The sequence below is a fragment of the Myxine glutinosa genome, chromosome 1 (assembly GCF_964187855.1).
Source record: "Myxine glutinosa chromosome 1, kmMyxGlut1.1, whole genome shotgun sequence".
Classification (NCBI taxonomy): Eukaryota; Metazoa; Chordata; class Myxini; order Myxiniformes; family Myxinidae; genus Myxine; species Myxine glutinosa.
In genome coordinates this window covers 195889028-195914793 of record NC_136261.1, presented here as the reverse complement: position 1 = coordinate 195914793, position 25766 = coordinate 195889028, and the positions used below count along the sequence as shown (strand labels likewise).

The 25766-nt window shown below is 43.7% G+C and overlaps 1 long non-coding RNA gene across 2 annotated transcripts in view; it reads left to right on the top strand.

The window, feature by feature from the left end:
• LOC137432589 (uncharacterized) overlaps positions 1-25766 on the top strand; it is a 247969-nt gene that overhangs the window by 6979 nt on the left and 215224 nt on the right. The window contains exons 2-3 of one of the 2 annotated variants that reach the window (XR_010985527.2): positions 3213-3317; positions 20255-20390. This is a non-coding gene — a long non-coding RNA (uncharacterized LOC137432589). The remainder of the gene's footprint in view (positions 1-3212; positions 3318-20254; positions 20391-25766) is intronic. The other variant, XR_010985528.2, reaches the window with a different exon arrangement.

Below are 25766 nucleotides of genomic sequence, written 5' to 3'. Positions count from 1 at the left end.
CTCGTGTGTGTTTGTGTGTGTGTGTACGTCTCGTGTGTGTTTGTGTGTGTGTACGTCTCGTGTGTGTTTGTGTGTGTGTGTACGTCTCGTGTGTGTTTGTGTGTGTGTGTGTGTACGTCTCGTGTGTGTGTGTACGTCTCGTGTGTGTGTGTGTACGTCTCGTGTGTGTGTGTACGTCTCGTGTGTGTTTCGTGTGTGTTTCGTGTGTGTTTCGTGTGTGTTTCGTGTGCGCTTGTGTGTGTTTGTGTCAGTGATTCAATCAGTGATTGAAGTGTAGTGCTCGCAATTAATATAGGGTGCACGTATAATATCGTACCTTGTATAGTAAGTACAGTGTATACTCTAAGGCTGGGGTTCTTAACCTGGGGTATTCATACCCCTTAAGGATATGGGGACCAAAATCTGGGGGGTATGGGACTCCTAATAAATAATAATAATAAATTGTAATAAATTCAATGAAATATCAACTTCAAATATATAATAAATATATATTTAAATATAAATATATATTTCAAAACAAAACATATTTGTATAATTATATTTCAAACAAATATAAATTCAATTTTCTAATAAAAATCGAATAAATCAACTCTACGCCCTGGGCGTATGCATGCGATTACAATGCATGATTGACATGACAATGAGAACATTTACATAGGGATTAGGGCAGGTCAAAGTTCACACTGAGCCAATGTGCTGTCACGTAATGTAGGGCCTACATTACGTGAGATTGTAGGCCATTAGGACATTAGGTGAAGAACCGAATTACGGCAATTACGACCTCAATTTGATTCCGGTGAAATCATTTGCAAAACAAGTGAGTAGTAAGCCTACTTATCTGAAGATATTCAAAGTTTTCAAAGTATATTTAAATATGAATAGGGCATTCACATTCATTATGCAATTACATAAATGGGGCGGCCAGATATCCGTGTCCGTGAAAAACACCCGGATATCCCGGCATTATTACCCTGCACTCGTGAAGCAAAAGGCAGGGTTAAGCATTCGGGTCCGTCCGTACGTTGTACGTACGTACGTGCGTGTCTGCATTTTAAAAATTCATTTTCTCAGCAACCGTTGGTCAGATTGACATGAAATTTTCACCATCGGAGGGACTCCTCCTGCAGAATATTTTAGTGAATATTATGACATCACAGGTCACGTGGTACGGGCGCCATCTTGGAAAAACCAAAAAACTTTGCACCTCTATATCTCAAAAACCGCTGCACAGAAATAATTGAGACAGGTCTCCTTGCAAAGAACTCCATGCGGAACAACATATGTGAATGATGACGTCATACGTGCCGAAAGTTATGACGTCATAATTCGACAAGTAAAAAACCTTATCCGATTAGGATGAAATTTCTTGAGCATCTTCTCGGTATAAATTGATGCAGAAATAAAATTATAATGACGTCGTAGGTCACGTGGTTCGGACACCATATTGCTTTGAGTGAAAAACCACTAAAATCCAATTTTCTCCGAAACGACTGAAAAGATCGAGGCCAAACTTTGCAGGCAGAATCGCATACCCATGATGAACAGAAAAAGTCAGCGAGAATGATGTCATGCATCACATGGTTTCGGAGTTATGACGTTTTTAAGCATAAACTTTTAAAACCAAGCTCCTCCCTCATTTGTGATCCTATCGAGGGGAAACTTCACAGATGTGTTCAGCAAATCAGTCTACTAAAATCACATTTTGGAATTTGCGATAGGTCACGTGGTTTGGCAGATATAAATAATGAAACGAATTTTTTTTATAACTCTTGAACCGCTTCATTGATCGACGTGAAATTTTATGTTATAGTTGAGGTAATTAAGTGTAACATGTGTGCAAAATTTCAAGATGATTGGATGTACGGTCTGGAAGCTAGAAGTTGTTATTGTGTGAAGATGAAGTCTTCTAGAGTGGGCATGGAATTAATTATCACACTGCAAATGACGAGCAGGCCTCACGAGCGACCTCACGTAGGCCTCACGAGGCCTACGGAGCGACCTCACGGGGTCATTTTGACCTCAAATAAAATTCTGATTTCAGATTTGTCAATCGCTGAGGTATATTAACACACGACCAAAACAGATTTGGCGAAATCCCGACGTTTTTTGACGAAAATATAACATTTGTGTCTGCATTTCAGTAAAGTAAAATGTGTGCCATGTCAGCATTTTAAAAATTGAAACGTGGCTCATTGTAAATAACTCCATATGGGGAATACGATGACGTCATTGGTGCCATAATTACGACGTCATAATTCGACAGGGACTACGCTTAGTCTGATCAGTTTGAAATTCATTGAGCATGATCTATGCAACAATTATTTAGAGAATATAAATTGATGATGTCATTGCTCACGTGGTCTGGCAGCCACATTGGATAAAAAAAAAAAGAAACGTTGAAAAATATAAGAGTTTGCTCACACCAAGTTGACTGCGCAGGGTAAGTATTCTATGAATACCATCTAGTTGAACCTGAAATCAAAGTGGAGAAATCGACTTGATGTGTCCGATGATATGCGAGTGGTGTCACGAACTGTGCCCCGATTCCATATTCTGATTGCACGAAAACAGCAGCAACAATCTCACTAGATTAGTAAAACGGCTTGCATAAAACTTGCATGTTTTAGTTTAGTTTAGTTTCAAGTTTGTTTTGTTTCTTTGTTAACAAGCAAAGAAATAAATAGGGATAAAATCCTCATGATTTTCTTTCCTGTTCTGTTCCTAATTATCCATATGTAAAACTAAGCTATTGAGATATTTTGAAGTCACACTGGAACCTAATGGGACTGGTAATCAGGTGCGGATCCCCGAACTTGGCCCATTTTCTAGGTAATAAGTTACCAATTTTCATCCAAAAAAATAGGCAATTAAAGTAAAAACACCCCTCAGAATGCACCACAGGGCACCTAGAAATCAAAAACATTCTCGGGGGACATGCCCCCAGTTCCCCCTAGCTATGCGCACCTTCAGTGCGCCTTGGTCAGTCAACAGTCTGGCGAAGGGGGTATGGGGACATCGTGGGCAATCCGTTGGGGGTCTTGACAGGGAAAAAGGTTAAGAACCCCTGCTCTAAGGCATAGTGAAGGTGAGCGGTGTTTACTCATCTTGTCCAAACCCAGCCGTAAGGGGTTTTTTTGTTGTTGTTGTTGTTGTTGTGGTTTGCCCTCAAATTAATTCTGCCTCCCTCCCCCTTGCCGTTTTTTAAAATTAAGATGGTGGTGAACAGCTGTTTTGAAGTCCAGGATGGAAGAATGAGATTAAAAAGACTGGAGAATTTTTTTCCTGCAGACCTTTCCACAAAAGAGTGGAAGTGAACGGTGAGTCTGGATTTTGGAAGTTTCACCAGAAGGGGGTTACTGCAAACTGTGTGCGCCCAACAGAAGCATTCGGGAGGGGGTGGAAGACAGAGCATAGAAAGAGCAGAGAGTGCAAGACCAGAAAGGAGTTTGTAAAGACCAGGAGACCACCGGGCTGTTTGCGAAGTGAAAGTGATAGGCCCAGAGACTCGGCTTCATCATGGAATATTCCAATGATCTTAAAGGTGTGGTTTCTATTGTGCTTGGTTTCCACGGCGTCAAGCTCAGTAGGGTTTGAAGCAGGGGTGCTAGCACAGAGGGGGAGAACAGTAATCCATCAAGCTGTGGATGAATACTTTGTGGATAAAAGTTGAGATAACCCAAATAATGACCTTCCACAATGGAGGATGCCTGTTCACTGACTGGCTTTGGAAGTGCTCATTGATGATCCGTCATTTTTGACAGCTGATCTGTCCTGTGCGTGGTTAGTACTTTGATATGTGGGTGATGTGGGCGGTGGAAGTATAAGGCGGAGCTAAAATAATGTGTGTGAGGTGGACCTCGGCTCCTCATTGATTAATATTGGTAGCATTTCACCATTTTCAATCTTTTTTGACCCTTTAAATGTTACACAGACCATTTTTCCACATCCTTTTGGTCTCTTCATTGATCTTTTTGTGTACTGTACAAAGTCCAGGCTCGTGGATTAATCGCACTTCACTGTTTTAAAGTTGTTTTGAACCCTTCAACTCTATTCATTAGGCTGGGCTTTTTCGAAGTATGTTTAGGCTGGGGGAAGTCATTTTGACAACTCACGCCCCCCTCCCCCCTCCCCCCTCCCCCCTCCCACCTCCAGCCTGAATAGGGTTCATTGTTCTGCAGACCGTTTCCTTGTATTGCTTCAAATTCGGTTCTGGCACAGAGGTGCCCCAACAAAGAAAGTGTACGAGGTCTGATCAAATGGTTTTGGGACAATTTGTTGCAGTGAGAGGAAGGAAGTATGCTATTGAGATTTTGAACAAGTGGCATTATGGGCAACACTTGTTGGCATCAAACCTCTGGCAGGAGGCCGCCATCTTGTCTCAGTCCTGAGTGATGCACTGTTTTGTGCAGACATGTTTATTTTTCTGTCGCATTGTAAAATGTCTGATTTGAAGGAGCAATGTGTGGGGAGGAAGGCTGAGGATTAGAAATTCATCCTTGGTTGAGGAGTTATTCGCAATTCGTAATAACTCATTTTGGATGGCTTCCAGGATACTGGCAGTCATACACTTGAAGGGATATCGTGTCATGGTCATGGATGTATCCCACAGTGTTGATATCCGGAAAATATTTATTGAACATCACCACCACCTTGCGATTTTAAAAAATTTTTTTAAACCACCACGATCTAACTATGGACCCCCCTCTTCCACGTAACAATATAATGATGACATACCTGGCCACAACTCTTCCCTTGTAATGGCTTTGCGCAATGCAGACTCACCTGGGTCAGGAACACCTATGTTTACCATCTCACCTTTCTTCGCAGGCACCAGTGTGTCAACATAAGCCTTATCTCATTCAAATATGCAGTTGGAGAAGCGAGCCATGAATGTTTCATGGAATGGATGGGACTCAGTTGTACATCCGAGCACAAGATACATAAAATGCCAGATGTTGAGACGAACCTCAATGCATTCTCATCAATTGAAGAGACCACCATATTTTTATGGACCAAAAATATTGTAGCAGTCCCTTTTAGTGCAAGAGTGTTAGTGGTTCCTTCCCTGTTTTTTCATGTCGTTTTCATGGCAAGAAGTCCATCTGCCATATCCTTAAATGTGGGGCAAGGCTCAGATGATGTGATAATGAAAAGTGGAATCTCTCCATTTTCATTTCCAACATTTATGCACCAGCTTACCAAATTAGCTGCCTCTCCTTGCAACTTCTTGTATACCTGTAAGGTACAATTGAGGTATTTTTTGCACAAGACTATCAATTAAATTTAATAATCGTCAAATATTGGGGGAAATCCTGAAGAGATAAATAATTACATAGGACGCATACACACCTTTTTTGTGGTGTCAATCATGAAGCGAAGATTTGTCCCGGCATTGTATACTGCTTTGTATACTTGTCCCAATATGGAATGACAAACACCAATGTGTCAAGATATTTAGGCACATAATGACCATATAAATAATATGACTAAACCACAAGCACCTTAATGGCACAGCAGAATTATTTAATCCTGACAGTCACATCAACAGAATGTTTTTTTTTATCTATGGAGAAGATTGTCATGGGGCTCCGCAAGGCTAACCCCTGCTCTAGCAGGGAAAATGGCCATAAATGCATGTTGTTGTAGTCACATCAACAGAAAACATGTAAAAGTGAATGAGAATGCAAACACATCATGACGTATCACGTTAATTGAGCATGTTGTTCCGTTGTCGTCAATCCACTCTCCGGAGGTGTCGCCTCTGCTTGGAGGTCCGAAGGTGGACAGCGATATTTCCCACAAGACAACCACAAGCACCTTAATGTCACAGCAGAATTATTTATTCCTGACAGTCACATCAACAGAAAACTTGTAAAAGTGAATGAGAATGCAAACACATCATGACGTATCACATGAATTGAGCACGTTGTTCCGTTGTCGTCAATCCACTCTCCGGAGGTGTCGCCTCTGCTTGGAGGTCCGAAGGTGCTCATCTGGTCCCGGTCGAAACCACATTCCTCTCTCCCAGCCACTGCTCTTTTGATATTTGTTCCTGTCCATGTGGGAAATATCACTGGCCCCTGAACTGGGTGTGTCCCGGTGCTGTCATTGGCTGGCTGCACACCCTACAGGTACAGCAATACCCCGGCCTACGTCATTTTGACAACTCACGCTGGTACCCGGTGGGGAACCCGATCGAAGCAAGTTCCATAAGCTGTGACGTAACTCGGTTTTTGACGTAAACCGGGCGTAATGCCTTAAAAATGCCTTAAAATGAAGACAAACACCGTAACCATGCAGCATTGATGTTAAGCAATGCCTGGTAGATGTTATAGTTTTTCCAAAACTGCCGGATGTTGATGCCTTCCTCCTCCGATGTTGCATCGACAGCCTGACGAAGAGTGTGGCGGAGATAGTAGTGCTTAAAAAGCGCGATCACACCCTGGTCCATAGGCTGGATGAGCGATGTGGTGTTGGGTGGCAAGTACACCACCTTCGCATTGGGGTCAAAATCACCGAGGTTAATGGGATTGCCAGGTGCATTGTCCAAAATCAGCAGCAATTTAAATATGAATTTTCTTCTCTCGACAATAGCTCTTGACAGCCGGGATGAAATGATTGATGAACCATTCTTCAAAAATTATGACGGTTACCCATGCCTTCATATTACGTATTCATCCAAATGACGGGAAGAGACGCCTTCGGGATGTTCTTAAGTGTCCGGGGGTTCGCCGCATGATACACCAAGAGCGGCTTCAGCTTGAAGTCGCCGGTGCAATTACCCCCAAGCATTAGCGTTAGCCGCTCCTTCGTGACTTTGTGGCCTGGCATGGTCTTCTCCTTCGAGATAAAGGATCTGTCGGGCATCCTCTTCCAAAAAAGGTCCGTTTCGTCGACGTTGAAGATCTGCTCGGGCAAGAATCCCTCGTCCTCAATGATCTTCTTCAATGTGGCAGGAAATTCCTCGGTGGCTGCGGTGTCGGCAGCTGCGGCTTCGCCCTGAATCTTGACGTTGTGCAAGCTGAAGCGCCGTTTAAAGCGTGCAAACCATCCAGAGCTTGCAATGAAGGTTGTGTCCTTATCCTCCGGGTACTTCTTCAGAAGATCCTGGAACAAAGACTTCGCCTTCTCCTGTATCAGCAGCTGGCTCTTTGGTATGCGTTCGTATTGGTATGCGTTGGTATTATGATGTAGGAGTGATGTAAAGTCGCACATAATGACGTTCGCTGAACTGAAATTTACTCTAGAAGAGTGGCGTGAAGTCGGATTTGACGTAGGTCGAAATGGCGTAAAACGGGGTATTGCTGTATACTGCTTCCTGCTAACCTTGGAAGTGTTCGTCCCTCCCAGTTCTATCCTCCTCTTCCTCCACGCTGTGGTGCGGGATACTGCGAGCTCGGTCCGCTCAGGTGCTGCCACACTTCCAGTACCTTCCGCAGTGGGATGTAATACTGCACAATAATTTCAAATGTTATAAAACTTAATAGCCTCACCCAAACTTGTACATTGTGCAGGCACGTGATATTTCAACATGTAGTGTATTTCAAAGGAGAAATTTCACGTGAAGTCAAGACTATTAATTTGACAGAACTTAGAGATATTTAAAGGCGGTAAATATAACATGTTTGCAAGAACTTTTCAAGCTAAAATATACCGGTTACCACAGCAGGTTTGCTCTTTTTAAACGCCTCTCCAGTTGTCTTGTGGCTCCTCAAACATGTGTGGGTCTGCTGGAGGCTCCATGGACGTCGGCCGCCGATGTGCCTCGGGGAGGTCGGAAGAAGCACATGCCAGCCCACCTCGTAAGGTTTTACCCTGCAAGCAAATCCTAGCTTCATTTATTCGAGCCGTCTTCTTGTACCACCTAGTGAGCGTCGTCTCGTTGATGCTGAAGAGCACCAGGTCAGTGCCCTCCAACAAAGCCTCACTGTTCAGCAGACACTGCCTTATGCCGTTGTAGGACGACAGGATGAGCTTCCATCTGGACACATAGCAGTGTTCACGTTTTGGCTGTGTGTACCTGTCACACAAGCGGATGCAGATCGCATCCACAATGCGACTTTTTTGATCGACATGAGCAGGAGAACGAGCTGAGAGAAAACATCTGGAAAACAAAGATGCATCCATAAGTATTAGTTTTGCTTCTGACTACTCAAAGTCTAACAAAGTATACAACAGATTAAAGATAAATAGAGTTGTTTGTTATTTTTTTGAAGATTCCTAAAATATCCACTTTATATTGACTTTTAACTGCTTTGACGCTAAAGTGTCCATTGGAACCCTTCATTCTCGCAAACCGTCCTGAGGGTGGATTCCTTACTCGGGTCATGAAAATCAGAGGCTTGGTATCAGTCAACCAACTGACCAAACAGGCTCTTGATAATCTTGGCCTGGGCATTGGTAACACAAAGGCCACTCAATCCGACAAGGGCTTGTGTGAGTTTGTCCACCTCCCCCAGCCTGGTATGCCTTTGGCATCGGCAGATCCTTCACTATCCTCTTCCACCTCATCAACCACATCTTCGTCATCAACCTGCAATGGACTAAAAATATTTCATCGTCCAGGATGAGCAGGTCTCAAAAAAAAAAAAAACCCCCCACGTATTTGTAACGGCATCAAAGAAAGTTATTTATTTAGGCAAATTGTGAAAAGACAACTGATCGCGGTTTTTGTTTTTTTGGTCATGAAATGAGAATGGAACAGATCGTGTTATAAAATTGTGAACAGAGATCCTCATTCGGTGCAGCAATTGTTTGGAGGTCCTCATTTTGAAAAGCAAAGGAGGTTGGTTCTTTTTCCTCGCACATCAGGATATCAAATTCCTCATCGATCTGAGAATTGATCTCTTCATCTTCAGGGAAGATCAAAGCTGACTGGTGTAAAAGGTACTCCATGCCAATTTTTCCATCGGTCGACTTTCCTGACCACATAATGAGGGGAAATGTCATTCTGGTGTACTTCCTGGCTCAGTTCATTGAGTTTGCTCTGCAGCCTGTTGTCAAAGTGATTTCCAAGAAATCAATTGCCGCAGCCACTCGGGCTGCATTCCACCGGCTCACCCCATCGAACAGGTATGCTTGGAAATTGACAGAATTTGCAGCTGTTCCAGGTATAAAACGAGCCATGTGAAGGTGAAAGTTCGAGGCAGGTGGATCCTCCAGCACAGCGAAAGACTGGCAGCATCTCTGTAGCTTTGGTGACGTGCCCAGTTATGATGTAGAGAGATAACTCGGACACATCTTGAATGCAAGCTACATGCCTCTTTTGCTCCTCCCAGATGGTCTTCATCTTTTCCTTCAAAGAGCATACACCAAGAGAGTCTGTAGCACTGGACAGAGAGAGTATCAATTCCTCTGCAGCCTCTAGTTTTCTCAGCATCTCTGGTCCGCCTCCAACGGTGTCTGAAAGAGAGTGAACAATATTAGGTACATGTATACAGTACATGAGTATGTAGATATATTATTATTACAACTGGAACGTTTTCACAGGATGACGTTCTTCAGATCATAATAGTTATAATGACATACATGGCCAACTCTTCCCTTGTAATGGCTTGATGCCCTGCAGACTCACTGGGGTTAGAGAGGCCCATTTTCACCATCTCACGTTGCTTGGCATGTGCCAGCGCATCGACATCAGCCTTGACCCATTCAAATATGCAATGGGAAAGACGAGCCATGAATGTTCCGTACAATGGATGGGACTCTGTTGCACATCCGAGGGCCAAACGATGCATAAAATGCCAGATGTCTTGACTCACCTCGGTTCCTTCCCATCTATTGAAGAGAACAGTGAATTTGGAGGGGCCAAACATACTGCAGCAGTCTGTCGGTGTATAGTTTTGATGGCTCCTTCCCTGTTTTTGATAGCGGTCCATAAGTCCTGCCATGTGTCCTTCAATGCGGGACAAGCCTCAGATGTTGGGATAATGGAGAGAGGAATCTCTCGATTTTCATTTCCGATGTTCATACACCAGCTCGCTGAATTAGCTGCCTCTCCTTGTAACTTCTTGCATACCTGCAGGGTAAAATGGAGTTGCATTTATTGCACAATGACTATGAATACATTTTAATAATTGTCACGTGTTGAGGGCAAATCCAAAGAGATAAATAATTATATAGGACATACAAACGTCGACACAAGCCTTTTTCGTGGCGTCAATCTTCAGCACTGCCACTATTGTGGAAGTGATAGAGGCCTTCATCTCAGAAAGACGACCCTAGACATCCCTTGCGTACGAGGCCAAGAAACACTTGGCATTCAGGAGGATCTTGAAAGCAGGTGCCTCTTGATACTGCGATGGCGGTATGTGCATACCTTGCAAACCCTTGATATGCTGCCTGCAGTCTGAAAGATAGCACATTTGCTTTTGAAGCCATTCGTTGTTGTGCAACTCCTGGAGATTGTCTGATAGTTCCCGAGTGTGCGAGATCGTAACAGGGAAACAACAGCACGGCCACAAGCATACTTGTATGTCAGTAAAACAGGAAAAATTGATTTTGGACCATCAGCTATCTGCTCCAGCAGACGGCTGTCACATGCGATGAAGGTCCCTTTGCATCTTCCACAGTCCATGTACTCTGCCACCAGGTAATAATGGTCCCACAAGTCCAGGACGAGGCGAACCCTGTTATTGATTTATTTATTGTTATTTTTTTGGAAAGAATATCGAGGCTCGTGCAAGAGCTAACATTGATCACAAAAAAACAAATGGACACGTAAAACATAAAACATGATAAAGGGAGCGGGAGACAAGATGGAGAGCAGGGACATCGGAAGATCTGTAGGAGGGAGAGGGCTTCGGGAGAGGAGGCATGGGGGGGTGTTTGGGGTTGGAGAGGTAAAAAAAAAAAACCACATGGACACTGCTAGGACTTCCAGGATAGAAGTCGGTATTTCAAAAGTGGATCTGGGGTGAATTAACAGGGGTAGAAAAGATGAAGGTTTTAAATGGGGGAAGATAAGAGATGGTGGTGAACAGTTGTTTTAAAGACCTGGAGGGAGGAGTGGGATTGAAGAGAGTGAGCGAGTTTGTTCCAGAGGTGGGAGAAAAGCGGAATGAAGGAGTGAAGGTGAGCAGAGAGTCTTGGTTTTGGCAGTTTAACTATAAGAGGGTTGCTGGGAGATCTTGTGCGACCTGTAGGAATATTTGGCAGACAGAGCACAGAGAGAGCTGCTGGGGGAGCAAAGCCGGAGAGGAGTCGTTAGAAGACAGGAAGACTACCAAACCTGCCTGCGGTGAGTGAGTGAAAGGCCCTCGTAGTTAGGTTTATCATTGGAGATTCCAATGATTCTGAAAGCTTTGGTTTCAACAGTGTGAAGCCGAGCGAGGTGTGAAGCAGGAGCACCGGCCCATAGGGGAGAACAGTATTCTGTTGAGCTTTGGACGAAAGCCTTGTATGTGGTGAGGAGCTCAGGTGTGCCAAGGAAGGACTTCGCACGACGGAGGATGCCAAGTCGGCGACTTGCTTTGGAGGCCAGTTTGGAAATGTGTTTTTCCCAGGAAAGGTCATGGCATATAGTGGGACGCAAAAGCTTGAGTGACAGAACTTCTTGGAGAGAATTGTTGAGAAAGTAGATGGGAGGGTTGTCCAGTCAGTCTTTTCGGAGAGACATAGTGAGAGTGTGAGATTTGTCAGGATTGAAAGACATGTTCCACTTGTTTGACCAGTCTGTGATTTTGTCCAGGTCTGCAGAGAGTGAGGAGGCTGCAGACTGCCCATCTGAGGGATGAGGTATGGAGCGGCAGAGAGAGGAGTCATCAGCAAAGAGATAGAGCGGAAAAGCACAGGGCCCAGAATACTTCCTTGGGGATCTCCAGCCTGAACAGGAAGGTGAGTTGAAGGAAAGCCATTCAGGGCCACACGTTGACTACGATCAGAGAGGAAGTCCGCAAGCCATGCATGGACATTTCAATGGATACCATAGGAGGAGAGTTTGGTGAGCAGAGCGGGGTGGCAGACCGTATCAAAGGCACGTGATATGTCGAGGGAGACGGCTCTGATTTCCTGTTTGGCTCGGTTTTGCAAAATTTTGCAAAAAATATTTTTGCAAAGGTTTTGCAAACAAAATTTTGTTTTGCAAAATATTCCTAAGGTTTGGCAATAAAAATATCATATAAATCCCATTTGATTATAATGGGGTGGAATTGATGTCATAGGCAGTTTAATGCTACGTGGGACTTTTCTGTTTGTCACCAACCAAGATGAGTAGAACCTGAAGAAACCAAAGAAAATGTAATTTATTAATGATATTTTCAACCCTCTTGGTTTGGTACTAAGGTACTTACCAATGGGGGGGTGGGGGGGGGGGGGGGGGTCTTTTGACAGAAGTACCAGTCACAACGTTCAATGACAAAATAATTATACTTATATTACTAAGATATCCTTACAAAAAGGGTTGGCGGCAGGAAGGGCATACGGCCGTAAAACATTGCTTCAAAAAGGGGACCAACAAAAACAACAACAACCACGGTGCCCGAAAAAGGCCAACCCCCGGTCTGCGGGGAAAAATGGCCTCTGAAGGTGTTTTTTTTAATTTTTTTATTTTACTAAGATATCCTTATCTAAAGGGTCTAATGGGGGTTAAGTTGTGGGGTTGTGAAGGGGTCAATGTGGGTCTAATGTAATTACCGTAAATTTCGGACCATTGAGCGCATCGTTATATGAGCCGCATCCCCTAAATTTTAAAAAAAATCTGGAATTTAAACACACACAAGCCGCACTGGTTTATAAGCCGCAAATGTTGCACAAAAAACCAAGCGCAAAAACGTTCGAAAATTAACCACAAAAAGTGAGAAACTCGACAGCCACAGAAACTTGTCAGGCGCACGCAAAGCACAAATTCAGTGACAAAGCAACACAAAAATAAAAATACAGCTACACCAAATATACACAAAGGTCAGAGGGATCTCATCCATATAAATGATGTCCTGCGGAGCAATGAAGTTCTCTGCTATTTTCTCCTGCGTGTAGTTCCGAAACTTTGCGATTTTTTCTTCGAAGTCAGGAGGGAGTTGCTGACAGAGAGTCGTTCGTGCTCTGACAAGCTGCAAATACAGACTTGGCATTAAATATGGAAGATTTTTTTTTTCTTGTCTTGGGTTTACTTTCTGAACTCAGTATATCAATCTGGTGAGTTTCTTTTACCCTTCGGTGATGTCTTTGTTGAAAGAACCATGTCACTGATTGTCTTTCGCAGCAAGAAGTCAATAACAGGATTATATCACAGGTGGCGTGACGAAATGTAAGGACAGGTACCTTTGGCGATTGGCTTCACAATCGGGTATATAAGGGTTGTTGCGTTCTGTATTAGTGGAAAACAACTGCTGCACGTCTACAAAAGTTATTGCCGCTTCCTCTGGAGATGATCCGTCAACTTGACAATGCTGTTTGTCATGGAGTGGTGGCTTTACGAAATTCTGGCATGAAACAGTGTGCTATTGCTCAGCAGTATGGTATCACTCAAGGTCAGGTGTCAAAGATCCTGAAACGAAATGCTCAGAGGGGTGTCCCGACTCCAATACCGAGGCCAGGATGTCCACGCAGAACCACAAGGAGAGATGATCGCCAGCTGCACCGGTTAGTCTGCAATGGCCGTACCAAGTCAGCTAATCGGCTTAGGGCTGAGTGGCAGCAACTGACAAATGTGCCTGTATCCAGAAGGCTAGTCAACCACCGACTGGTTCAAGCAGGCTATTGTACCAGGCGTCCCCTGAGAAAGCCACGCCTGACCAGACAACACAGCTAGCGCCGATTGCAGTGGGCCAGAGAGCACCGTCAATGGCAGCCAGGACACTGGAATCACGTGACCTTCAGTGACGAGTCTAGATTTCTGGTCTATCGTCAAGATGGCCGCGTCCGAGTGCGCAGACAAGTGCATGAAGCTCACAGCGAAGATTGTATAGTGCCAAGAGTCCAAGCTGGAGGGGGTGGGGTGACAGTTTGGGCTGCTTTTCATGCAGGGGGCCAAACTGACCTGGTTGTTCTGAATGGAAACTTGAACCAGTTCAAGTACAGGGTCATTCTGGAAGAAACATTGCTTCCATTTGCTCGTGCAGCCTTTCGAGGAAACTTCGTCTTCCAAGATGACAATGCACGGCCTCATCGTGCTCGCATGATCCAACACTTTCTTGCTGACCGTGGTGTAGAGCATATGGAGTGGCCTGCCATGTCCCCGGATATGAATCCGATAGAGAACTTGTGGGCAGAATTAATGGGTCAAATCGACAACTTGGACCAGCAGCCGACCTCTGTGCGTGAATTGCAGCAGGCTATTGTCACTGCATGGCAAGCGATTCCTGTCCAAACTTTGGCAAATCTCGTGAACAGCATGCCTCGACATGTACGTGCTCTCCTGAATGCTCGTGGGGGTTACACGAAGTACTGAACTGTAATTTTACTGTCCGTAATCCCAGTCATAATTTAGCTTTTGTTTTTGTTGAATTTTTTTTGGCTAATGTGCAAAATAAAGAGATACTTCTGGAAAACGTACAGAAGTTTAACACAGTACTGTCCGTGAATTGAGTTCGATATCAGTTTGCATCACTTTCAAGGATCAATTTATTTGCTTCGAAATGTCAAATGTGGTTTTTGTTTCTTTGAAAGGTCACATTAACAAAATCGAGAATAATTTCAACGTAATCCCAATGAACTTTTGGTTCTAAGTCATCTTGAAAAGTAAATTCAACCCCACAATAAAAATATTCCATATTAAATGCCAAGTCTCTAGTACAAAAACCTCCATCACAGCTACAAATAGTAGTGGACTTAGTACCGACCCCTGATGCACTCCCACCTTCACCTCAAACTCACCACTGTTCCCGTCCTTCGTCCTTACAGCTGTGCGCGCTCTTTTGTACATTGCCATCACTACTCTGATCAAACATTCCTCCACTCCTAACTTCCTCAATGCCCATGTCATTACTTTGCGTGGAACTCTATCGAATGCTTTCTCCAGATCAACAAACCCAAGAAACAACTTCGTCCTCTTCTCCATGTACTTCTCCTGCAACTGCCTCACAATGAAAAGCGCATCTGTCGTTCCTCTTCCTGGCATAAATCCAAACTGCATTTCATCGATCTTCACTTTCTTCCTTATCCTCCTGTCCAACACCCTTTCCAATACCTTCATTCCATGCTCCAATAACTTTATCGCTCGGTACGAGCCACACTCCAGAGGGTCACCTTTCCCCTTGTATAGAGGGACGAGGGTACTCGGTTCCCAATCCACTGGAATGCGGCCTTCTTTCACCACCAGATTACAGATCTCTGTCATTCTCTTCACACCCCAACTTCCTGCTGCCTTCAACATGTCTCCCACAACTCCTGTCGGCCCTCCCGCTTTTCTACCCTTCATTGCTTTTATCGCTTCCTCAACTTCCTTCTCAGTTATCTTCTCTGCCGGTCCTAAAACTGGGTTACTCTCCATGTTGCCATCCCATTCATTCTCTGTATTCAACAGCATTTCCATATATCTTTTCCATCTTCTTTTAATTCCATCTGGGTCGACAACGATTTGTCCCACTTCATCCTTCAAGCAACTCACCCCCATCACATCACACCTCTCTTTCGCTATCTGCTTTGCAATCCTGAATACTGCTTTCTGACCCTCTTCCGAATTCAAGCGTTCTCTGAACATTTTCCTACATGCCTCCTGCGCCTTTGCTACCTCTTTCTTTGCAGCCTTCCTGGCTGCCTTACAACTTTCATGCTCTGCTGTTTCTGCTCCCGTACCCTTCACCTTCTGCCACTCCTTGAACTTCTTCCTCTTCTCGTCAATCCTCTTTCCAACTTCATCATCCCACCACCATGTTTCCGAGTGCCTCGGTGGTCCTTTTGTCCATCCACATACCTCACCAACGGCTCCCAACAGACTAGCTTTCATTGACATCCAACCACTTTCATGCTCAACCACATCATCCTCTACCCTACTCAGCCTCTCTTTTAATGCCTCCCTTACTGTCACCTCTTTCAACCTCCACACCTTCATTCTCGGTTGGTACTTCACCCGCCGAGCTCTCCTCACACCTTTCACCCTTATGTCGCAGACAAACAAGTGGTGCTGTGAAACAGCCTCCCCCCCCCGGGATCACCTTTGTGTCCCGGAGGTGCCCCCTATCTCGCCTACGCACCATCAGGTAGTCAACGGTTGTCGTCGACCCACCTGACGTATATGTAACAAGCTTATTATCCTCTTTCTGGAACTGAGTATTACAAATCAACAAATCAGCTCCATCAGCAAACTCCAAAATCCTGTCACCTTCTCCATTTCTCACACCATATCCGTAACCCCCATGAACTCCGTCAATCCATCCATACTCCTTCCCACATGTCCATTTAGGTCTCCTCCTACCACAACAACTTCCTCATCTTTCACGTTTTCCATCAGCTTCTCTATCGCACACCAGAACTTGTCCTTCTCTTCATCGCTTCGACCAACCTGCGGAGCATATCCCGAGATGACGTTCACCAAGAGCTTTCCAATCATCATTTTCACCATCATCAACCTATCACTCACTCTAGTCACACTCACCACACTGTCTACAAACTCCTCAGAAAACAGGACACCAACACTATTCACGCCCTCCAGGCACCCTTGCCACATAAACTTGTATTTCTGTCCCTGCCTACCCTTCACCATTCTCACACCACTTCCCTTCCATCTCGTCTCTTGCACACAACATATGTTCACTCTTCTTCTGACCAATACTTCCACCACTTCTCCTGATCTCCCTGTCATTGTCCCTACATTCCATGTCCCAAACCGCAGATACCGATCTCCACTTCGGGCTGTACCCTGCCCATATGTAGTTGTAATTGTCATGGTTCTCTTTTTGAGGCAATGCTTTTATGGCCGGATGCCCTTCCTGACGCCAACCCTCTTAGTCGTCTCTTACGACACGCAGGGATACGGTGTACCTATTCTAATCCATGGTACACACTGGGAAACGTTTAAAACATGGAAAATTCTAAGGGGGGGGGGGGGGGGGGGGGCGGGGCGGCGTCGGCATCACCGCTGCGTTTTAAAAACATATTTACATGATATTTAAACAAAACCATGAAAATCAATCTGGGAAAAGTCTCTAAGTGAGAACGTGGATTTGAGAAAGGAGCAGAGGTGGAAGAAAAACGAGATATAGGGGGCGGGGCACAAGTCGAGACGAGGAGGAGAGCGAACAAGCACGTGTCCGGGAGGAGAGAAAGAATTAATATAGAATTTTTTTATTTTCTTTTATTTTTGTTTTGTTCTGTCTTCAAAACGCTGGACAAAGGGTGAGATGTTCGTGAGAGGTAGGGGGGAGAAAAGAAAATCAAAGAAACAAGCAAATACTATGAAGGAAAGAACCCATATTCACAAAACACAAAAGAAACACACTATAACACATACACAACAAAATACCCAGCGGAAACCTGACAAAGACACGAACGGGAAAACACTCAAACTTTGATGCCGTGGAGAGATCGAAGCAAGCCCCGTCGCTCGAGGGACCGGAAGTCGGAAGTCTTTTGAGTCAAGGAAGAAAGAAATTAGGTGATGAAAGATACAGCAGTGGATCTGAAACGCTCCCCCAGCATCAGCGAACCTTCGACTGCTTCTGTGGAAGCGATCGTGACCTCAGCTCATACCTGAACCGACGCCTCTCGTCACCTCCGGCTGCGTCCGTCCCATGCGTTGGTCATGCCTCGTTCCAGGGCTGAGTGAGCTAATGGCGTCACGGGATGGTTCATGATGTGTCCAGGGTGCTCATTCTTCTCGTATTCTTATCTCTCGAAATCACCAAGGGTCCAAGACGCTCCTTCGCAGGCAAAACCTCCCAATACTCCGCCAGATGCCTCCACCAAGTGTCTGAACCCGCGGTTCCTCTCGGACTAAATAATAAAATAAAAAAACCACTCAGTGACCGAGGAGCCTCTTCAACACAAACTGATCGTACAAAAACCAAACTCACGTCGGCAATCGTTGTTCTGACGATTAAAATAACGAACAACTAGAGATGTAGTTGAACATATTACCCCGCACAGTCAATAACGCGCCCAAACCATTTTAAACGAGATCATCAGACATGCCAGTCTCATCAGCGCTTCATATATATACACTTGTGGACCCTGACAGCTCGATTATAGTGTTTACCATCAAGTACCCCATCAATGGACCCTTCAGCAACTATTCCGGATTCTATGCAAATATCCTTAAGGCCAGCATCCTGAAATCGCTTTCCAAGGATTGCTAGGGCATTACAGATGGTGTGGAATGTTCCCATTCTAAGGAGAATGTTAGAAAATCGTTATTTGTGTTTCCAGGCAATTTCAGTGGCTTTTGCATAGAGTGCTTGATCCATGACGACCACAACTGTTTCCAGAAATAGTTCCTTCCTTATCATCTCTGATTTGGTCAGAATTTCAAACCCTGTGGTCAACTCTGTGGCCGGTGCATTGATGGTTGGCAAATATCCAACAATATCTTCTGAGATAAGCACTTGGTCTCTAGTACGAATGTTAAACCCAGTCCAGCTTGGGATTGTCTGATTCTCTGAATCTATTTGTCTTGCAAGTATCCAAACCAGGTTCTTAATACGGGCTGCTTCAGCAGCTTCCATGGTTTCCAGGAAATTGTCCTATCTGGTCAAGAGAGGATGAGGGGCCACATGTGCACCAGCTACATATGTTTCAAGCTCTTGGTGCTCAACGGTGACTGATCTCTGCTTCAGTTTCTCAATACGAGGAAGTTCAACTCTGGGGAGATGTGGCCCATAGATATTGGGCTGTACCTCTATGCCATTGACTCGATGTGATGTACCCTTTCCAGTGAGGGTTTCCTTGAGTCTATCGATATTATCCCATGCAAGATTGGCGAAGACATGGGGTTTGATGGAGACTGGAAGTACAACTCTGTGGTTGAAGCCAGCTGCTAACTTTTGAAGACACAGAGCTGTATCGTTCTCTTCCAGCTGAGAATAAGACACACAATGTCCTAGCTTGTTTAGTGTCTGGATGAGCTGAACGTTTCCAGTGAGTGCTTTAACGGCATTAGGAAGCAGTATATGTTTAGGTGGTTTATGCTTTCCACATGTGTCAGTGTATATGAGGTCCTGACTAAATGACTGGATCAGTGTTGATTCTGTGAGCTTGAATCTTCGTGTCAGGATCTCCTGTGAGAAGGCCAACAAGTAACTGTTCTAGTTCATTTGGCACAGTTATTTGGCCACTATTATTCACATCAGATGGATGAAATGGCCATGGAGTGGGTGTCATGTCCTGTTTGATGACTGATCGGATATGTGATGACGTTTGATCCATAATCTTATTGATATTGGTTGATTTAGCCTTCCAAACTCTGAGTTCCCTGTGAAGCTTTTGATTTTCTAAGACTACATCCTTGAATAAAACACTGTCAGGAACCATCAACAACTTTCCCTTGTCATCTGGAAATATATCCACTGATTTCCCGAGCTCAGATTCCAGTTTTCTACGAATGTGCTTCCTCGTAGAATCATATAGCTGTTCAACTCCACTGGACTGCATGAAGAATTCCAGCTTCGAGGTCAAAGAAGTGATATGTACAATCTTCTTGTTGGAAATGATATCGGTTCTGATAAACTTGAAAAGGTCTTCATAAGCTTCTTTCAATCCTTTGGTACAGTTCGTCACCATCTGTTTCGTTTTCTTTTTTATTATTATCTTTGCTCTCATGTTCTATTTGCTTAATCCTTGTATAATTTTTATAGCACGAAACATGATAGTGTGCCTCTGCAGCAACTATGTCTTTACTTGTTATTGCTAGAATGTTTTCATCTCCCTTTTGGATGGCACAGTCTCGTAATGTTTGATCTGCTCTTAGTTGTAAAGCTTAGTGTAAGCTTTTCACGTGATTTGGAATGCTTCTGATACTTGACCTTGTTACAGAAAATGCATATAGGATCGTACACTCGTCCTTCTGATGACGATCGTCTACTGAGTCTTTTTGATGTACTGCCACTACTTCCAGCCTCATCAGTAAGACTTTCAGCTGCTTTCCTTTTCAGAGTCTCCAAATCTCGCTTCATGGTGAAAAGGCTTCGGCATTTCCGGTGGTAGAAGATTGTTGGGACTTCTTCAGCTTGAAGCTGCTTAGCAATGTCTAAAATAGGTGCATAGTTTCTCACTTTGGCTGCATCAAGTAAGGTTAGCCATGAGTCATAGCATTGAGGACTGACCAAATGTTCATTTTCCTCTTTGAATGCTGGCATGTGTATGATACACTGATTTTTCGCAGATTTATTGTACTGAGGCGGCTTTTCCATTCTGAAGCAAAGGGGTCAGCTTTTCCACTTCTTGTGCAGAACTGCTTTCACTTCCAACCACCAAAATACCTGAAACAGAAAATCAGATTAAATATTCTGTTAAAAAAAGTACGTTCAAAATTTTTTATTATTTCTTTATGATTTATACATGATTTACACATGATAATACATACATTTATACATAATGATATATGCATTGATACATGATTTATACATTATACATATTTATACATAATAGTCAGACATAAAATCATGCACCTTCAAAGCATTTTAGTTGTATTTATCAATGTATCTGTAGATTGTATGCAAGAAAAATTAAAGGTAAAACATCATTCTTGATTTACCGTATTTTTTTTAATTTTTGGGTGTTGGGGGGGGGGGGGGGGGGGCTGGAAAAATAATAACAATAACATTTATATTGTATATTTTACTTAACAAATATGTTTTTATTATAGTTTATGATTGAATTTCTTCAAATTTACATATCTTAACATGGTATCAATCAATTAGTTTATGTGCAATCGAAACTTTCTTACCTCTTTTATGAAAACGAAATCAAATATTCTGCAATTTATCACCGCCAAACCATCACTGCCTGTAATTGCGAACACCAAATACTAGGCTAATTTTAATAACTGTTTTGAAAAGCATATAACATTAGCTGTGTACCAAACAATTTTCTAGAAGATATAGCATATAACAAGAGAGAACTATTAGTTTTAAATAGAATGTCTTTTTCTGTATTACGCTAGTTTCGGAAAAGTCTATTTTGATAACGGGTGACTAAACGACTCGTAAAATACAAAAAGCTACCACCAATGCAATGCTATCACATATTTTCTGACTCTAGAGATGTATACCTTTCCAAAAATTACAATGCGAATAATTCCCCTCAGATGGTACCGGTGACCCCAAAATACAGGGTCTGGCTCACGGCCTATTGCGCTTCTTTTTTCAACTTTTTATTCTCTGAGACTCGGCGACTTTCATATTCCACAGCCTTGCTTGGTTCGCTTACAACCATCTTGATATGTTCAACAATAGTTGACTGCCTCCCTTATCATGACCTGGAATTTATTAGTAAACGTATTGAAGTAATCAGCAATGCTCGGGGCTTGCACGTCACAAATCGCTGAGGCGCCATTAGCTGAGGCACCATCGGCTGAGGAAGCGGATGGCGACGTGGTCTGTCTGATGGGCATGTCCAAACGAACGGCTGGTTTCTTCATGTTTTCCTTGGTCGTTTTGGCAGACGTTCCCTGACGATTCCCACACAAACTCATTTTAAAATCAACGTTGTGAGACTTGCCTTAATCGCTTGCTCCACTTACCGAGCAGCGAGGCGAGCTCAGAGATTGCTAAAAGAAAGAGGCGGAGCTTGAAAAGCAATGCGTGAGAGGCGGGGCTTCTCACGGTTAGTTCACAAGATATCACTGTTTAAAGTGTTTTGGACCCTTTTAAATGCTGCACAGACAATCTTTCCCATTTCTTTCGAATTCTCCCTTGATTTATTTATTGTATACAAGTCGAGGCTCGTGGATTATTAGCATTTCACTGTTTTAAAGTTCTCTTTGAGCCCCTCAAATGTCACGCAGCCCATTTTCCACATTTCCTTAAATTCGGTTCCCAACTACTGTATAAAGGTGCACATCATAAATTGCTTTCATGACCTTTTCAACAACAAACACGTATGTTCTGATATTTCCAGTGGACTTTATGATACATGTCAACCAGAGGAATGAAAAGTCAAAATCTCAGGTTCATGACAACATTTAGCAAATTAAAACTGAGAATAAAAGAAGATGCTCCAAATTAAATCAAGGGATTGTGAAAAACAACTTATTTTTAAAAACATAATCGTAAAAGGAAAATATGGCTCATGAATGATGGTCAAGAGCATTTATTTGAACAAAGCCATCCATTGCCTGGGCATTGTACACAGTATCTCCTGAGAATCCTGAGATGTGCAAAAATTGAGAAGTTTGCCATTGAATTGAGAGGTGTGCCAAAGTATGGAATGATAAACACGAATGTGTTAAGATGGAAAGGCACATAATAACCATATAAATAATATGACTAAACCACAAGCACCTTAATGTCACAGCAGAATTATTTAATCCTGACAGTCACATAAACAGAAAACTTGTAAAAGTGAATAAGAATGCAAACACATCATGACGTATCACGTGAATCGAGTCAGGGTCGAGAATAAAATGTCAGGGTCGAGAATATGCATGTGCTATCACTGGGATTCAGATCGATCATCGGCAGAAGCATAACAGTTGCTTTGCCAGGGTGGTCACCATAATGCACGAACTGCATCATTCCTGACCATGCAAGTCTCGGAGACCCAAAGAGGACGGATGCTTTCCACAGGACATCAAGATTTTCACAGCTGTTCTGGACCTGAAGGTTGACAAGCTTCTGGTAATTCAGTGCCGTCAAATTGTGCCTTTCGTCTTTGTGGTACCGTACTTGTACCCTTCCAACCATTGCCACATCCAAGGAAGTAGCCTTGATCCTGGGGATTGGCTGCCTTGATCTAATTCCAGGGGTTATGGCTGCAATCATTCCTATACCATGGAATGTACCAAGCCCATCAAGCGTGCGGATGTTATGGTCGACATTGTCAGCTACATATTGGACAAACTCTGTCGATAGGTCAGGAATGTTTGTTCCATGGAATTTGGCTGCATTTCGTTCAAACTGGTGCACCTCCTGGTATGCACAACAAAACCCAAGGTGATGAAGAGTATCAATGAGGAACCGCGATGCAAAGTGGTGATATAGTTGTGCGCCCAACCCAAACTGAAGTGGTGCTAACATGACTCTTGGTCTAGTTGCCTGCATCATTGCTTGTCCAATTGCCGCCACTTTGGCTTGAGTTTTGGTCCCGGCAAATAGTTCTTCCAGGAGCACGCGAAGAGTATCTGGAAGAAATCTGACGCCAGCCTCTTGCGATTCTATGTCATCAAGAGCTGGGTAAAAGACTCATAGGATAACCCGATGTCTTTGATATCTTGTTTGATGAGCTTTGCAGCTGCCTGCACAAGCTTGATCTTCTCTTGATCTTCTGTGTTTGTTTGTTTCTGCTGTGTCTCATAGTAGTCTTGCAGCACCACCCTGGCTGTTGTCCTGATGGTAACCACGTTTGGTTTCCCATTGATCTCGGTGTATATTATCTTCTCACCGAAGTGTTCTTGCAGACTCCTCTTCATATGGGTGTAACCATATGGTTCATGTTCACTGTGTGCAAGCTTCTGCTGCATGAGGTCAATTAGATCATTTATGGTGATCTGCTCATCATCATTTTCTTCTATATACTTCACAACCTCCAAGAATGCTGCTGTCCTCTCACCAACGACAGGCCGACCAGCCTTCATCCTCTTGGAGTCTTCTGTGTTTGTCTGATACGCTACTGGTATCTGCTTGTTTGTGCGAAAATTCACACTGCAAGTCTGGTGGTAGACTGCATCTGCTGCATGTAGGTCATGCACATGCAGAATCCGTGCCTTCACAGTCTCTGACCAGTCATCACCTCGTGCACGACATGTTTCCAAAAGCGTGTCCTTGAATTCAATTGTCTTGACTTGGAAAACACTGACTTCACTTGGCTTCTTTCTCTTTTTTCCAAACCGAGCTGGTGTCCCACAAAACAGGCAATCAGTACTGTAAGAGAACCTCCCTGTAGTCGATCTTAGTGTAGGACTCTCACTGCTTGTACTTGTTTCTGACTCTTGTTGCCTGGTGTCCTTGGCTATCTGTTGTGGATTAATGTATCTCCAGCGACAGTCTTTGTGTATCTTATCACCAGGTACAGCATGAATATTGTCTCCCCTTGTTTTACTGGCCTGGTTGATCGATGAACTTCCCTTCTCTCCAAGTGTTGATACTGACGACCCTCCTCCGTCCAGACTGCTTGCAAATGACACACTGTTCATATGCCTCCATTTCCTGAAAGTGGAAAAAAAATATGCACCATAAATTCCGATGATGTGATCACAATAAATTCTTATCACTGATACTCTGTATGTGTTTTTTTTGCTTCAAGGAAAAGAAATACAGCATAGTCAAATCTAGCAGAAAGGGCTAAAAATCAGTTTTTTGGTAGGATCATATTTATGCATTTTTCAAAACTTTCCACCCATGCAATTCCTTAACAGTTTTTTCCCCTCATTCAGGACATATTGAGGATACAATTCAGTTGAGTTTGCTTCTGTTGCAATTTGTGTGAGGTCGTCACATTATTACTGGACTATATATATCAGGCAATAAAGATAACTAGAACTGCCACTTTAAAACTGCTGGCAGTGATGACCGGTTTACTCGCACCCACTTTTGATACAACCCCACTTTTGATACAACCCCACTTTTCATACAACCCCACTTTCATTGGACATGCTTTGACACAACCCCCTTGGATACAACACCGACACCGACACAGACACACACACACACACACACACACACACACACACACACACCCCTCCACACACACACACGCACATCCACACACACACACACATTCCCCATCCCCCCACACGCACACCCCTCCATACACACACACACACACACACACCCACATCCACCCCCCCCCTCATCCACACGCACACCCAAACCCCCCCAACATACACCCATATCCACCCCCCCCCCCCCCACACACCCACACACACGCACATCCCCACATCCACAAACATGCACATCCACACACACATACACATCCCCACATGCATACACACACACACATACACACATCCCCAGACACCCCCCCCCCCAACCACACACACACCCGCCCACACACACACACATACCCCCACCCCCCACCCCTCCCACACACACACACACATCCCTCCCCCCCATCCCCCCCACACACACATCCACACATCCACACATGTCAATCCATGCACTGATTGCAGAAAAAGCCATTTTAAAAAGAAAATTAACCTGAAATTGCAGACAGAATTATTTATTTTATCTGAGAAGCTAAATGATTCTTCTTCTTCTTTAGGGGCTCACAACTTTATGTCGAATGCGATCATGTTTTAAAAAGTCAGAATTTGAGCAAATCTGTTTCATTCGTCTGTTAATGTGCCTCCCCTATTGACAAATCTGCAATTTGAATTTCATTTGAGGTTGAAATGACCGCGGGAGATCGTGTGATCGTGATCATGGCCTGGAAGGACAAAATGGTGCGTTTCTTCTTCTTTCAACAATAAAGACATAGCTTTGAGACCGTACATCCAATCATTTTTTAATTTTGCACACTTGTTCCGCTTGATGAGAGCTACATTGCATTAAAAATGCAACTCGATCAATGCAGTGGTTCAAGAGTTAGAAGCTTTTTAAAATTTTCCTTCCATTATTTATTGCGGCCAAACCATGTGACTTATCAAAACGTCTCAAGTAACATTGAAACATCCCCCCATGAGGAACATTTGTGTAAAGTTTCCCCTCGATATCTTCACAAATTATGGAGGTGATAGC